Genomic DNA, 12540 nt, shown 5'->3' with positions numbered 1-12540 from the left:
AGAAAAAATAAAAGAAACAATGTCACAACCTAGCTCCTCACATTAACATGGTGGAGAAATGGCTGAGACTTGGGGAAGATAAGCAGCAGGAAGTTCACCAGGCAGGAAGTGGCAGAGTTGCAACTCCTCCCACTGTTCAACTCCACTACCTGCTAAGGTCCCACTCCACCACTCTGCCAGAGAAAGATAAAGGGTGAGGTCAGACACTAGTACACCCAGTTGAACATACTTGTTACAAAGCTCAGGGACTCAGGTTTAAACTCTCAGTCCTCACTCACAGGGGAGAAGTTTCTTAAGTGATAAAGCAGGGCTGCCGGTGTCTCTCTATTTCCCCTTTTCCACTCAGTTTCTCTCTGACTCTAATGAACAATTTTTAAAAGAAGAAAGATAAAAGGATTTCATATAGAAGCAGGGTTATACACATTCACACACACACACACACACACACATCACATTCTATTGACTTTTTCAAGGCATTTACCACTTCAGGTGCTTAAATGTTGACATGACTTCTGAGGGAAAAGGCTAGGATATCATCTTCTTTGGAGGGTCTATTAAAACCAGATCTGTTCTCAGGTATGTCTGAGATAACTTCATCTGTCCTTCCCCAAGGTGAGAGATAGACAGGATGATTCTGCAAGGCCCTGTTGGGCTTTTCCAATCAGATGTCAAATTTGCATCTGTACACAGCAAAATGGGCAGAGACATCTGACATCCGGCCCCCTACCCTTCCTGCCAGACCCCATGTCTGTCATTTTGACCAGAGCGATGTCCGGCTTTCTTCTTCTTCTAGCGTTTGCCCTTCTTCCGTAGCCAGTCAACAGCATCAGGTTGAGCCTGATGTAAAGTTTCGAGACCTCCTTTCTGGGAAGACCTCAGTCGTCCAGAGCACAGATTCTGCTGTTTTCCCACCTCTGAGGGAGGAAGTCTGTTTGAGGTTGCCCTCCACAAAATGGACTCTCCCTGTATCTCCCTGATACTTACAATGTGTCAGAACTGCCAGTCGGGATAGAAATGACAGAAAAGTGGAATACTGTTAGAATTTGGGGTGCCTGTCTATTCCCTGGGCTTGCCGTTGTCTGCAACAATGAGAAATCACAATGCCAGCTGAGGGAGGTAGTGGTAGCACAATTGACTTATATGCATGTGGTCCCATGTTCAATTCCCAGAACTGCCAGTAACCAGAGATGAACAGTTCTGATCAAAAGAAAACCGGCAAACAAAAACCTCCATTCTTTCCACATGTCAAGGGTTTGTTTTTCTCAGAAAACAGAAAGCCCAGAAGAAGGTGACCTGCAGGTAGAGTACATCTAACCTGGAGACATCTAGTCAAAGATGCCATGAGGAAACTAGCCTCTTTCTAGCTTCCTTCTGCCCCCACCAGCTTGAGCAGCTGCTGAGGACATGACAGCTGATGCTCTGCCTGTGCCAAGAGTACATTCCAGGGGGAGGCAAAAACCTTTCCTGGTCAGACTCAGCCTTCTTATTTGGGGAGGAAGGGCCCTTTCCAGGGTTTCTACACAGGTCTTTAGCTAAAGAAATGGTGTTATAGGGGCCAGGGGGATACATCTAGTTAAGTACACACACACACATCACAGTGTGCAAGGACCCAGGTTCAAGCCCCCAGCCCCTGACAGCAGAAGGAAAGCTGCACAAGTGATGAAACAGTGATTCAGATGTCTCTCTGCCTCTCTATATCCCTCTCCCCTCTCAATTTCTGTCTCTACTCAATAATAAATAAACAAATAGTATATATATATGTATATATTTTTTTTTTAAAAAAAAAAAAAGGAAAGAAAGAAATAAATGGCATCACCTGACCACTCCCTAGCTGCAAGAGAATGTGGAAGTTTCTGTCTCCTGCTTCCCAGTTTTTGAGATGGAAAAGATAGGGAAGCAATGAGGGTGAAATGAGGGAGGACTCAATCAGCCTTACAGTCCTTGCCCAAAGAGGTCATCAGTTTCAATTTCCCCAACTGATCAGTTTGGAGAGATTCAATCATTATACAAACAGGGTTTAGCTGTGTTGCTTTGAATACTTGGTTGGGGACTTTCAAATAAGTTTTGTATTATACATTAATTTATTAGACACAGAGGGTAATTGAGAGGGAAGAGACAAGAGGGGAGATAAAGAGAGAGACACCATCAAGCCCCCACACCGCCACAAGCCAGAGCTGAGCAATGCTCTGGTTTAAAAACAAAAGAGAGAGAGAGAGAGTGTGTGTGTGTGTGTGTGTGTGTCCAGGGGGTAGTACAGTGGGTTCAGTGAACATCGCACAAAGCTCAAGGATGAGCATAAGGATCCCGGTTCGAGACCCCAGTTCCCTACCACTTCACAAGTGGTGAAGCAGGTCTACTCTTTCTCTCCCCCTCTCTGTCTTCTCCTCCTCTCTCAATTTCTTTCTGTCCCATTCAACAACAATGACAGCAATAACAAAAATAATTATAACAATAATGATAAACAACAAGGGCAACAAAAAGGAAAAGAATAGCCTCCAGGAGCAGTGGATTTGTAGTGCAGGCACCGAGCCCCAGCGATAACCCTAGAGGCAAGAGAGAGGGAAAAAGAGAGGGAGAGGGAGAGGGAGAGGGAGAGGGAGAGGGAGAGGGAGAGGGAGAGGGAGAGGGAGAGGGAGAGGGAGAGCGAGAGGGAGAGCGAGAGGGAGAGCGAGAGGGAGAGAGGGTGAGAGGGAGAGGGAGAGAGGGAGAGAGGGAGAGGGAGAGAGGGAGAGAGGGAGAGGGAGAGAGGGAGAGAGGGAGAGGGAGAGAGGTAGAGAGGAAGAGGGAGAGCGAGAGGGAGAGGGAAGGAGAGAGAGATTTGTGGGGCTGTGTGGCGGCATACTTTCTTGAGAGCTCCCATTATAGTGTGCAGGGACATGGATTCAAGCCCCTGGTTCCCACCAGCAGAGGGGACACTTCTCAAGGGGTGGAGAAGCTCTACAGGTGTCTCTAGCTCCTCCTTTCCCTCTTTATTTTTGACTGTCCCTATCCAATAAAGATAGATAATAAAAAAAATTTAAACCATATTTTTAAAAAAGAGAGACACTACAGCTCTGCTTCATTGCTTGTGAAGCTGCCCCCTTACACACACACACACACACACACACACACACACACACACACACACACACACGGGGACCTATGGCTTGAACTAAGTTCTCTGTGTATTGTAACTTATGTTCTCTACCAACTGTGACCACCATCCAAGCCCCATCTCTCTGCTTGGTTATATATGTTGTTTACTTAAGGGAAGGTTGTAGATGTTAACATTTTTATTGTTTTACTAGGAAAAATATGATTTATAAGACAGCAGTTGTTACATAGGTACAACCTTTTATACTTCCACAATAAATGTCTCTGTACTAATCCCACCACCAATTTGGATTCTCATGCTCCATTCTGCGTAAGGTCCTCAATGCCCATTCCACTCCTCTCTCTGTCCACCCATATATCCTTGGCGTTTCTGCTGCAAACCACATCTAGTCCAATTTTGCCCTGTACTTTTGACTTTCCCCTCTTTGTTTTTAAAGTTTCACCTGTAAATGAGATCATCTGGTAGTCATCTTTCTCCTTCTGTCTGATCTCACTTAACATGATTCCGTCAAGTTCCACCCAAGATGAGGCAATGGAGATGATGTCATCATTTTAATAACTGAGTAGTATTCTATTGCTTGTATAATATACGCCATAGTTATCTTAACTACTCAGGTGTTGCTGGGTTGCTTCCAGTGTTTGGGACAATGCAAATAGTGTTGCCGTGAACATAGATGTACGAGATGTATATGTGTTTTTGTTTTCTTTGGCTAGATCACTGAAAGATTTCCAGGTCATAGGTCTCAGACCCATAACTAGTGTTCTGAGGTATGGCGGACTGTTTTCCAGGGGTGTCGAACTAATTTACATGCTCACCAGCAATGGAGAGGTGCTTCCTTTTCTCCACATCATCACCAGAACTTATTGCAGCTGTGTTTTCATATGACCGACAGGCTCAAAGATGTAAAATGGTAACTCACTGTCACCTTTATGCGTATTTCTATGATAATCAGTGATGTTGAGCATTTTTTATATGTCTGTTGGCCATCTGGATATCTTTTTTGGTGAAAATTCTGCCTATTTCCTCTCTCCATCTCCTTATGTTGTTGCTGCTGTTGAGTTTTATGACGTCTTTGTATATTTTGGTTATTAGCCCTTCATCAGATGGATGGCATGTAAAGAGCTTTTCACATTTACTAGGGTGTCTTTCTACTTTAGTGGTGGTTCCTTTTATTGTGCAAAACTTTTCATTGTGATGTAGTCCTTCCCATGGGTTTGCTTTTGTTTCAGTTTTTGTACCATTGGACTTGATTTTTCAAAAACGTTTCCAAAACAGACATTATGCAGTTTTCTGCTAGTGTTTTCGTCTATGCACTTGATGGTTTCTGGTCTGATGTCTAAGTTTCTGATTCATTTAGAGTTGACTTTTGTGCCTGGTTCTATGTGGTGGTATTATTATTATTACTATTATTATTACTATTAGGCATATTTTAACTCAATTTTTGTTGAAAAGACTCTTTTATCCACTTAATGTGCTGATCTCCTTTGTCAAAAATTAGTTGTCTCTAGGTGTGGGTTTTTTTTTTAATTTATTACACATAAGAAAGAGATTCTCATGAGGCAGAGAGATAGCGAGAGAGAAGCCAGAGTACCACAAGTACATTCAGTGCTACAGATCAACTGGGATCCTTACACAAGCAAATCTAGTCATGCATCAGGAAGCCATTTTCTCAGCCCTTGAAAATATTCTTAAGATGGACAGTAAAGAGTACATAGTGCCACAAAATAGTGGAAAGAAATAATTTGAGTGAAATGTCAAGATCTGAACCCCCAGTTCTACACCTAATTAAGTGTGTGATGCCTCTGGGGGTCAGTGTCTTTACACTCAAGAAACAAGTGAGTATAGTTACTCCTGGGACTGTTTTTAGAATTAAATAACATATACATCACACAAAGGCCTGGGGCATAGTACACTTTCTAGAAGAGGTCCTTTCCTTCTCTCTTGTCTTGTGTCTCTTATTTACTAACTGTGCAAATCTTCATGAAACTCAACTCAGTCAGAGCAGACAGTTGAAGTCAATTCTTTGACTATGAGAAAGTAAAGCAACTCCTCTGAATGGTGTGTAGCTGTCCTCGCTCTGTGCACAACAAGATTCTCATTTGGAGCGTCATCGCATTATCTTAGCAAACCAGACAGAAATATCTAAGCAGTTTCTGTTTCCCAAACTGCTTTGCTTGCTTCAAAGTGCCATCTGCTTGTAACGTGTTACGACAGAGTCAGCAAAGACATTTGGTGACATTTTCGAAAGTGACTTCAGTGTTTTTTTACCAGGAGGATATAATTCCTAGAATTTGGGCATTTTGTTCTATGTTGCTGAGATATGAAGTGGCGTCTTCCCAAACACCCTTTTGCAACTACACTGCGTTCTCATCTTACCCTGTGGAGCCAAGCTTTATACTGGTTTTCTTTCCAGTGTATTTATCAGTCCCTGTCACACCAACCTTTCTGGGCAGAGAGAGATGGCTAATGTGTATTACCTTGTGGTCACCCTTGCTGATTTACGAAGTCAAAGTTCTGTCTTCTGCCAAAATCTCATTTCTGGGCTCTGCAAAAGTGGGAGAAATAAGAGGGTTCAGTTCAAAGTCGTGGACTCTTGTCATGTAATTAAAAATCTCTGCACAGGATTTGGCTGGGGCTTAAACAAAGGAGAGGTTTATTACATTGTGATTATGTAAGTACAACAAAGTAGACAAAGGGGTAAAGATTGGCTAGGCATGACAGCAGGGAGCCATGGGCTCATGTTACCAGAGCTAGGCTACACATGACCAGGTCCTGCACAGGTTCAGAAAGCAGTATGGCAGATCCCAAGGAGAAGGAGAGCAGACAAAGAGCAGCAGGAACATGAGTGATTTCCGGCAGATGCTCAAATAAACTTCCTCTCCACCCACAATCCCTTGTGGCTTTGCCTGTAAGTCCACATCAGGCTGGCGTCAACTGTAGGCTAATTGCATTCATGTCCCAACAATTCTGGGACGTTTGGTGAGCTTTAGCTTTTCGATTTCTACCTGGAATAAAAACATAAAGATATCTTCCTCCACTGACATACACAAAAAGCACTGATTTAATGCACAAGACATTCGATTCAAAGCAAAGCTGCCTCGATCAGGATAATTCTCATTTCTTATAATGCAGTGTGCACTCAGGGAATCTCACTGCCTTCACAGACGCCAATCTGGTTTCTCACCTTATTTTTACAGCCAAGATTTTTTTCCCCAAGAGTTCAGACCTATCCCTTCATTCTCTCTTCCAGATACTTAGTCTGAATTTAGCTTTTTTTTTTCCTGGAATCTTTCTGATGTCTAGCTGTTCAGATGGAATAGTCAGCAGTCTAGGAGGTGCCATGGTGGTAGAATTCTAGACCTAAAAGCAGGAGGTCCCAATTTGAATACCAGCCATCACATATGCCAGAGTGATACTCATTATCTTTCCCTCTCCTCTTTTTTTTTTTTCCTCCAGGGTTATTGCTGGGCTCCGTGCCTGCACCATGAATCCACTGCTCCTGGTGGCCATTTTTCCCCCCTTTGTAGCCCTTGTTGTTATAGCCTCGTTGTGGTTACTATTATTGCCATCACTGATGCTGTTCGCTGTTGGATAAGACAGAGAGAAATGGAGAGAGGAGGGGAAGACAGAGGGGGGAGAGAAAGATAGACACCTGCAGACCTGCTTCACCGCCTGTGAAGCGACTCCCCCGCAGGTGGGGAGCCGGGGGTCGAACGGGGATCCTTATGCTGGTCCCTGAGCTTTGCACCACATGCACTCAACCCACTGCCCCACTGCCCCACCGCCCGACCCCCCCCTTTCATAAAATAAGTTTTAAAAATAAACAAGTAAAAAAAATTCCCAGCTCTCTTTAGATTAAATTATATTTACCTGGTCCTAATGCAGCCAAATACATCTCAGGCTCTTGAATAGATATTTTTTTTTAGTGCCTACCAACTCAGGAGTGATTCAAAAAGACCAAACTCCGAACCTTCCTGGAGATTATATTTCAGTATTCTGACCTCATCTACCTGGGCATACTGGTAAGGACACCCAGATGTTAAGAATTCAACATCACTAAAGTCACTCTCCATCCTCTCATGGAGTTCTGTCTCTCACGTGCTTCTATGGGCTGTGTCCATGTGTTCATGAATCACTATGTGCCAGTCATTGGGCAATTATAGTCTAAATCATAGCCCTTTCTGCACCTGTATGGGGAAACATCTACGCAAGTTGTCTCAGCATGCCAACCTCATGATTGCCTCAGGCTTGTTCAACTCATGATCCAATCTTTCTACATGGCCTGCAAACTCTTAACTCCTTAAGCACTGATAGATGCCAACAAAGCCGAAACTCTGGATGCCAAAGCTTCTGGCCACAGCCAATTTGATACCTAGTGTGAATGAGGGAATACATGGCTTGCTAACCACTGTAGCCATAAATCTGTGGAGAATCCTTTAGAAGTGCTCCTTTGGTGAGGCCTTGGAACAAAAAATGTTAGCAGAGACTTGACTTCCCCATATCCATATTGCCACCATACCCAGATTCACCTGCTCCATTTGTTCCCTTAATCAAACTGTTCTGCCTTTTTCTGACATAATCTGATTAAAAATTTATTTGATTCATTTTTAAATGCACTAGTAGAAGGCAAGAAACCCAGAGATTACTGCTACACAACACACAGTTCTCCTTAAGACTGTAGATCAGTACCCGTCACATTTCTGAACCCTGTCCATCTTGACAATTGGTAACATTCATATGAAGAATAGAATCTCCTGACTTCCCCCGGACATGGTCATCCTCATGTGACCAGAGTTTTGCTAAGTTTTTGGCAGAGATGGAAAGAAAACCATCTTCCCACAGTGATCCACCTGTCCCCAAGGTATTTGTGCTTCTACTCAAGGATTTTTTTTTTAATTCTCTATTGAGAGATTAATGGTTTACAGTAAAATACAGTAGTTTGTACATGTATAACATTTCCAAGTTTTCCACATAACAATACAACTCCCACTAGTTCCTCCTCTGCCATCATGTTCCAGAACCTCAACCCTGCCTCCCCACCCCAGAGTCTTTTACTTTGCTTTTTAATTTCATTTTTATTGAAAATAAATTTGTACATAAGCTAACTGAAGTCAGCATAGGAAGAGAAGATTCTGAAGAAAACATTTATTTTTAAATTTTTTAACATTTTTTCCTTTATTGGGGGATTATTGATTTATAGTCACCAGTAAATACAATAGTTTGTAAGTGTATAACATTTCTCAGTTTTCCACATAATACTACAACCAGCACTAGGTCTTCTATCATCCTTTCCCAGGACTTGTATTCCCCCCAGCCCCCACCCCAGAGTCTTTTACTTTGTTGCAACATACCAACTCCAGTCCAAGTTCTGCTTAGTTTTTTCCCTTCTGATATTATTTTTCAACTATTGTTTATGAGTGAGATCATCCCATATCCATCCTTCTCTTTCTGACTTATCTCACTTAACATGATTCCTTAAAGCTCCTTCGCCATTTTTAATAGCTGCTACTCACGGCTTTATTAGAAATATCTTCCTGGAAATTCTTCCCAGAAACATGTTTTTCAACATTGGAAACCAACATCATTCTCTCTAAAGCCAGTCACTGGACAGGGAAAGAATCTATTCTCTCCCTCCACTGCCCCTATGTGCATACCTATCTTCCCCACACCGATACTTATGCATACATTTTACCCCAAGTTTCTTACCCATAATGGTCAATCTCCAGCTACCAATTGGCCTTCTTAGATGGAATATATTAGAAAACAGTAAAATAGGGGGTCAGGCCATAGCGCAGTGGGTTAGGTGTTCATGGAACAAAGTGCAAAGACTGGCATAAGGATCCTGGTGGAACCCCTAGCTCCCCACCTGCAGGGGAATCACTTCACAGGCAGTGAAGCTGGTCTACAGGTGTATATCTATTGGGTTCCTTGGGGGAATGGGCCAGCCCGGCTCCCACATCACCGTCTGGTTCATTGGCCACCGGAGACAGATGGAGAGTGGGGAATCTCAGGGCAGCAATGGCAGGGGTGAGCTCACTGAGTGGTCTTCCAGCATACCACGGTAACAGAAGAAGCAACAAACTACCCAGGGCACCGGGGACAGAGGACAGAACACTTTATTGTTTCAGTTACAAGTTTATAAAGGGGTAGCTGTGCAGGGAAAGGCAAGGAGTACTCTGGCCTGTCTCGCTCAACCACAACAGCTGACATGCCAGTGGGAGACTGACAGACAGACTTCCGGGGGGGTCAGCCATCCATGCTCAACTTCGCATGAGACTCACCTCTATCTTTCTCTCCCCCTCTCCTTCTTCCCCTCCTTTCTCTATTTCTCTTTGTCCTATCCAACAATGATGACATCAATAACAACAACAATAACTACAACAACAATAAAAAAACAACAAGGTCAACAAAATGGAAAATAAATAAATATATATGAAAATAAAACAGTAAAATCTGGGCATTCAATTTAACATTTTGTCCCTTCAAACTGGTATAACTTGGAAACAGTCATTACTATCTGCCTACTCACAGGTTCGAAATGGTCTATACCTGAATGGTATCCATAGAGGCCTCTGAAGCATCCACCCATACATAAAAAAAGGCTAATTTCCTCCTCCAGCTTCTATTGGTCTTGTAAGATGATTACAGCCTGCTAGCTGCCACCATCCCTGAAAAGAAGGAGATATATGAAGTTAAGGGTAGACCCATAGGGAGAAGCCAAGGTTAGTTCAGGATGAGAGAGACTTGGACATTTGTACAGGTTGACAGCAATCAACCAATGAATCTGAAGATTCTGAAAAATCAGAGAAAGCAAGTGGATCAGGTAATTTAGGAGATGAAAGAGATAGGATGAGTAAAACATTAATTCCCCAATAAAGAAATTTTAAAAAGAGAGAGAGATAACGACCCAGGCTGAAGGCTTGACCTTGAACAAGTTTGGGTCCTGACTCACACCTGTGTACCTGAGGTAGGTGTGATGTAAGTTGCCGTTCTTCTTGTGGGGAGGCCTCTTCTTGAGCGCAGACTCCTGGCATGCCCACCCTGTTATGCACCAGATGCGGGGGGTCTAGGAGAATGTCACCCAAGGCTGCAGAGGCTGAGTCTTACAGGACTCACTCTGTGTCTGCGACAAGAGATGACCCAGAGACCAAGCTGATAGCAATGATCCGTTTATTGATCAGAGAGGCAAGGATTTTAAGGGGTTGCAGAAGGAGGTAGCTTGTTTATACCACATATATGGTTAAAGCAGAAAAGGGGCAGAGAGAGGTAAGGGGTTGGGAAAACTATCAGGTGAGTGATCTAAGGAGTGAGGAAGCTAGGCTTTGATGTGCATGGGTGTAGGGGTCCTTGCCTGTCAGGAGGGTGAGGTTTGGTTATAGTCTTACACAGAAGGGCAAGAACAAAGAAGTGAGAAAGGGGCCTCTGATAGCATCTGTATAAGCAGGAGAGCCATTTTGGGAATGAGGAAGTAGGGTTATCAATGGCTAGCAGACAGAGAGGTGTCCTGAGGACAGAGAGAAAATAGGTCAGGTATGACAACTTCTGGTAGCTTTTGAATAAGTAGACCATTTGGTTTAAAGGCAAGGAAGTAAGCTGTTGTGCTGGGAATGCAGAGTCCCTGTGAGGCAGAGAGTCTGACAGGTGAAGCTGAACCTGAAGGCTGTCTCTCCCATGCTCAGTCTCTGGTAGAGAGAGGCTGACAGGAAGACCGTGTTCCTCAGGCACCCATCTTTCAGTGGGAGGGTCCACCAAGCTCAACCATATCCTCACAGTTTCCCTACAGTAAGTACAACAGGACAGGATGGGGCTGTGAGTAAACTAGATACAGTAGGGAAGTTGAGAGGATCATGGTGATGGTGTGTATAAGCAGTAGAAATAGGAATCATTGCTTCCAATGAGAACAGGAAGCTGATTAATGCAGTCTGCAAGCCTGGAGCCCACCTCTTGTCATAGACTAAGCACTAGAAAAAAAAAAAAATTATATTTCCCCTGCACAAGATTGAAATTTTCAGCAAATGTTTCTCTCAAAAAGAATGCATAGGAGGGGGTGGGTGCAAGTGGTAGCACACTGGGGGAAGCACACATAGTTCAAAGTGCAAGGACTGACACTGGGATCCTTGGTTCGAGCCCCCAGCTGCCCACCTGCAGGGGGGTCACTTCACAAGCCGTGAAGCAGGTCTGCAGGTGTCTTTCTCCCCCTCTATCTTCCATTTGTCTTTCAGTTTCTCTCTGTCCTATCCAACAACAACAATAACAACAATAATGGGAAAAAATGGCTGCCAGGAGCATTGGATTTACAGTACAGGAGGCAAAAAAAAATAACTGCATAGACTGCAGGTAAAAATAGCCACAATACCACCCACGATATTGACATTTTAAGTGAAACCCATGAGCCTTCCTGAAATGTTTGTCTCAAACCCTAAACTCTAATAACCTCTCTAAACTCCCCTCAGTTTTGAAAATAACTTGGCCCAAGTTCAAACTGCCCGAGAAACCTTCTGACCACACATATCTTCTCTCCCTAAACCACAAGCCTCCAGAATGTTCTGCAACCTTGCCCACAAAAAGATGTATTCAAGAAGAAAACTGAATTCCTGGAGCGTCTGACTTCAGTGCTGTAAAATGGTTCCAGACATGACAGATGAGAAAGAAAGAATCTAAAACAGGGACATTTTCCCTGTTGGGCCTCTGAAGATTTTAATAAGCGCCGGTGTTTGTGGGCCAAATCAAGTTCTCAGCTTCCAAGCATTTCCAATTTAGGCTGTTTTCCTTCAATTATCTGAGGCCAGAAGGGTTCATGTTAGGAAGTTTGGTGTTCATACCTGATGGAGAATGACAGGTGGAGCCCAACAGGAAGGATACCCTGGATGAAGAGTGGGGTTTCCTTTCCTTTCTTACCTTTGGCCCTCACTCAGTCCATGAAGGAGAGGTACACAGACAAGGATGCAACAGACTCCCCCCCTGGGCAGTGCCGGGGCTTCCTGGGGGAGTTATTTTGTGAAGATCAAAGTGAGGAATTTCAGAAATGTTTAAACACTGGTGTCTCTCTCTCTCTCTCTCTCTCTCTCTCTCTCTCTCTCTCTCTCTGTCTTTCTCTCTCTCTCTTTCTCATCTCATAATTAATCAAATACTGTTCTCCTTGGCTTGTCTTTTAGGAATTCTGGCCATAGCTATGACCACAAAGCACCTGACACTGTTCCAGACACGTGGAACAGAGCTGCAATCAAGGAAACCTTCCTCCTGCCAGACCCTTCCAGTCTGGTTGGGAGACAGACAAACAGACAGACACACACACACACACACACACACACACACACACACACACACACACACAGCCAAACATATCAGTCAATGAGAGCCACAAAGGAACTAGGGTAGGAGAGGCAGGTGTATTGCTTGATGCAGGTGGCTCCCAGAAGGCTGGGGTGACACAAAGCCAAACAGGA

At 43.8% G+C, this 12540-nt stretch overlaps 1 protein-coding gene and 1 long non-coding RNA gene across 4 annotated transcripts in view; one reads left to right on the top strand and one right to left on the bottom strand.

The window, feature by feature from the left end:
• Positions 1–12540, top strand: part of C1QTNF7 (C1q and TNF related 7) — a 117243-nt gene that overhangs the window by 46733 nt on the left and 57970 nt on the right. The gene's annotated exons all lie outside the window — the stretch shown is intronic.
• LOC132537730 (uncharacterized) overlaps positions 9195–12540 on the bottom strand; it is a 29410-nt gene continuing 26064 nt past the window's right edge. Inside the window, exons 2-3 of the long non-coding RNA XR_009549186.1 lie at positions 10057–10217; positions 9195–9762 (exon numbers count right to left, since the gene is read on the bottom strand). This is a non-coding gene — a long non-coding RNA (uncharacterized LOC132537730). The remainder of the gene's footprint in view (positions 9763–10056; positions 10218–12540) is intronic.

The sequence above is a fragment of the Erinaceus europaeus genome, chromosome 3, assembly GCF_950295315.1.
Source record: "Erinaceus europaeus chromosome 3, mEriEur2.1, whole genome shotgun sequence".
NCBI classification, from domain to species: domain Eukaryota; kingdom Metazoa; phylum Chordata; class Mammalia; order Eulipotyphla; family Erinaceidae; genus Erinaceus; species Erinaceus europaeus.
This window is presented reverse-complemented; position numbering and strand designations above follow the sequence as displayed.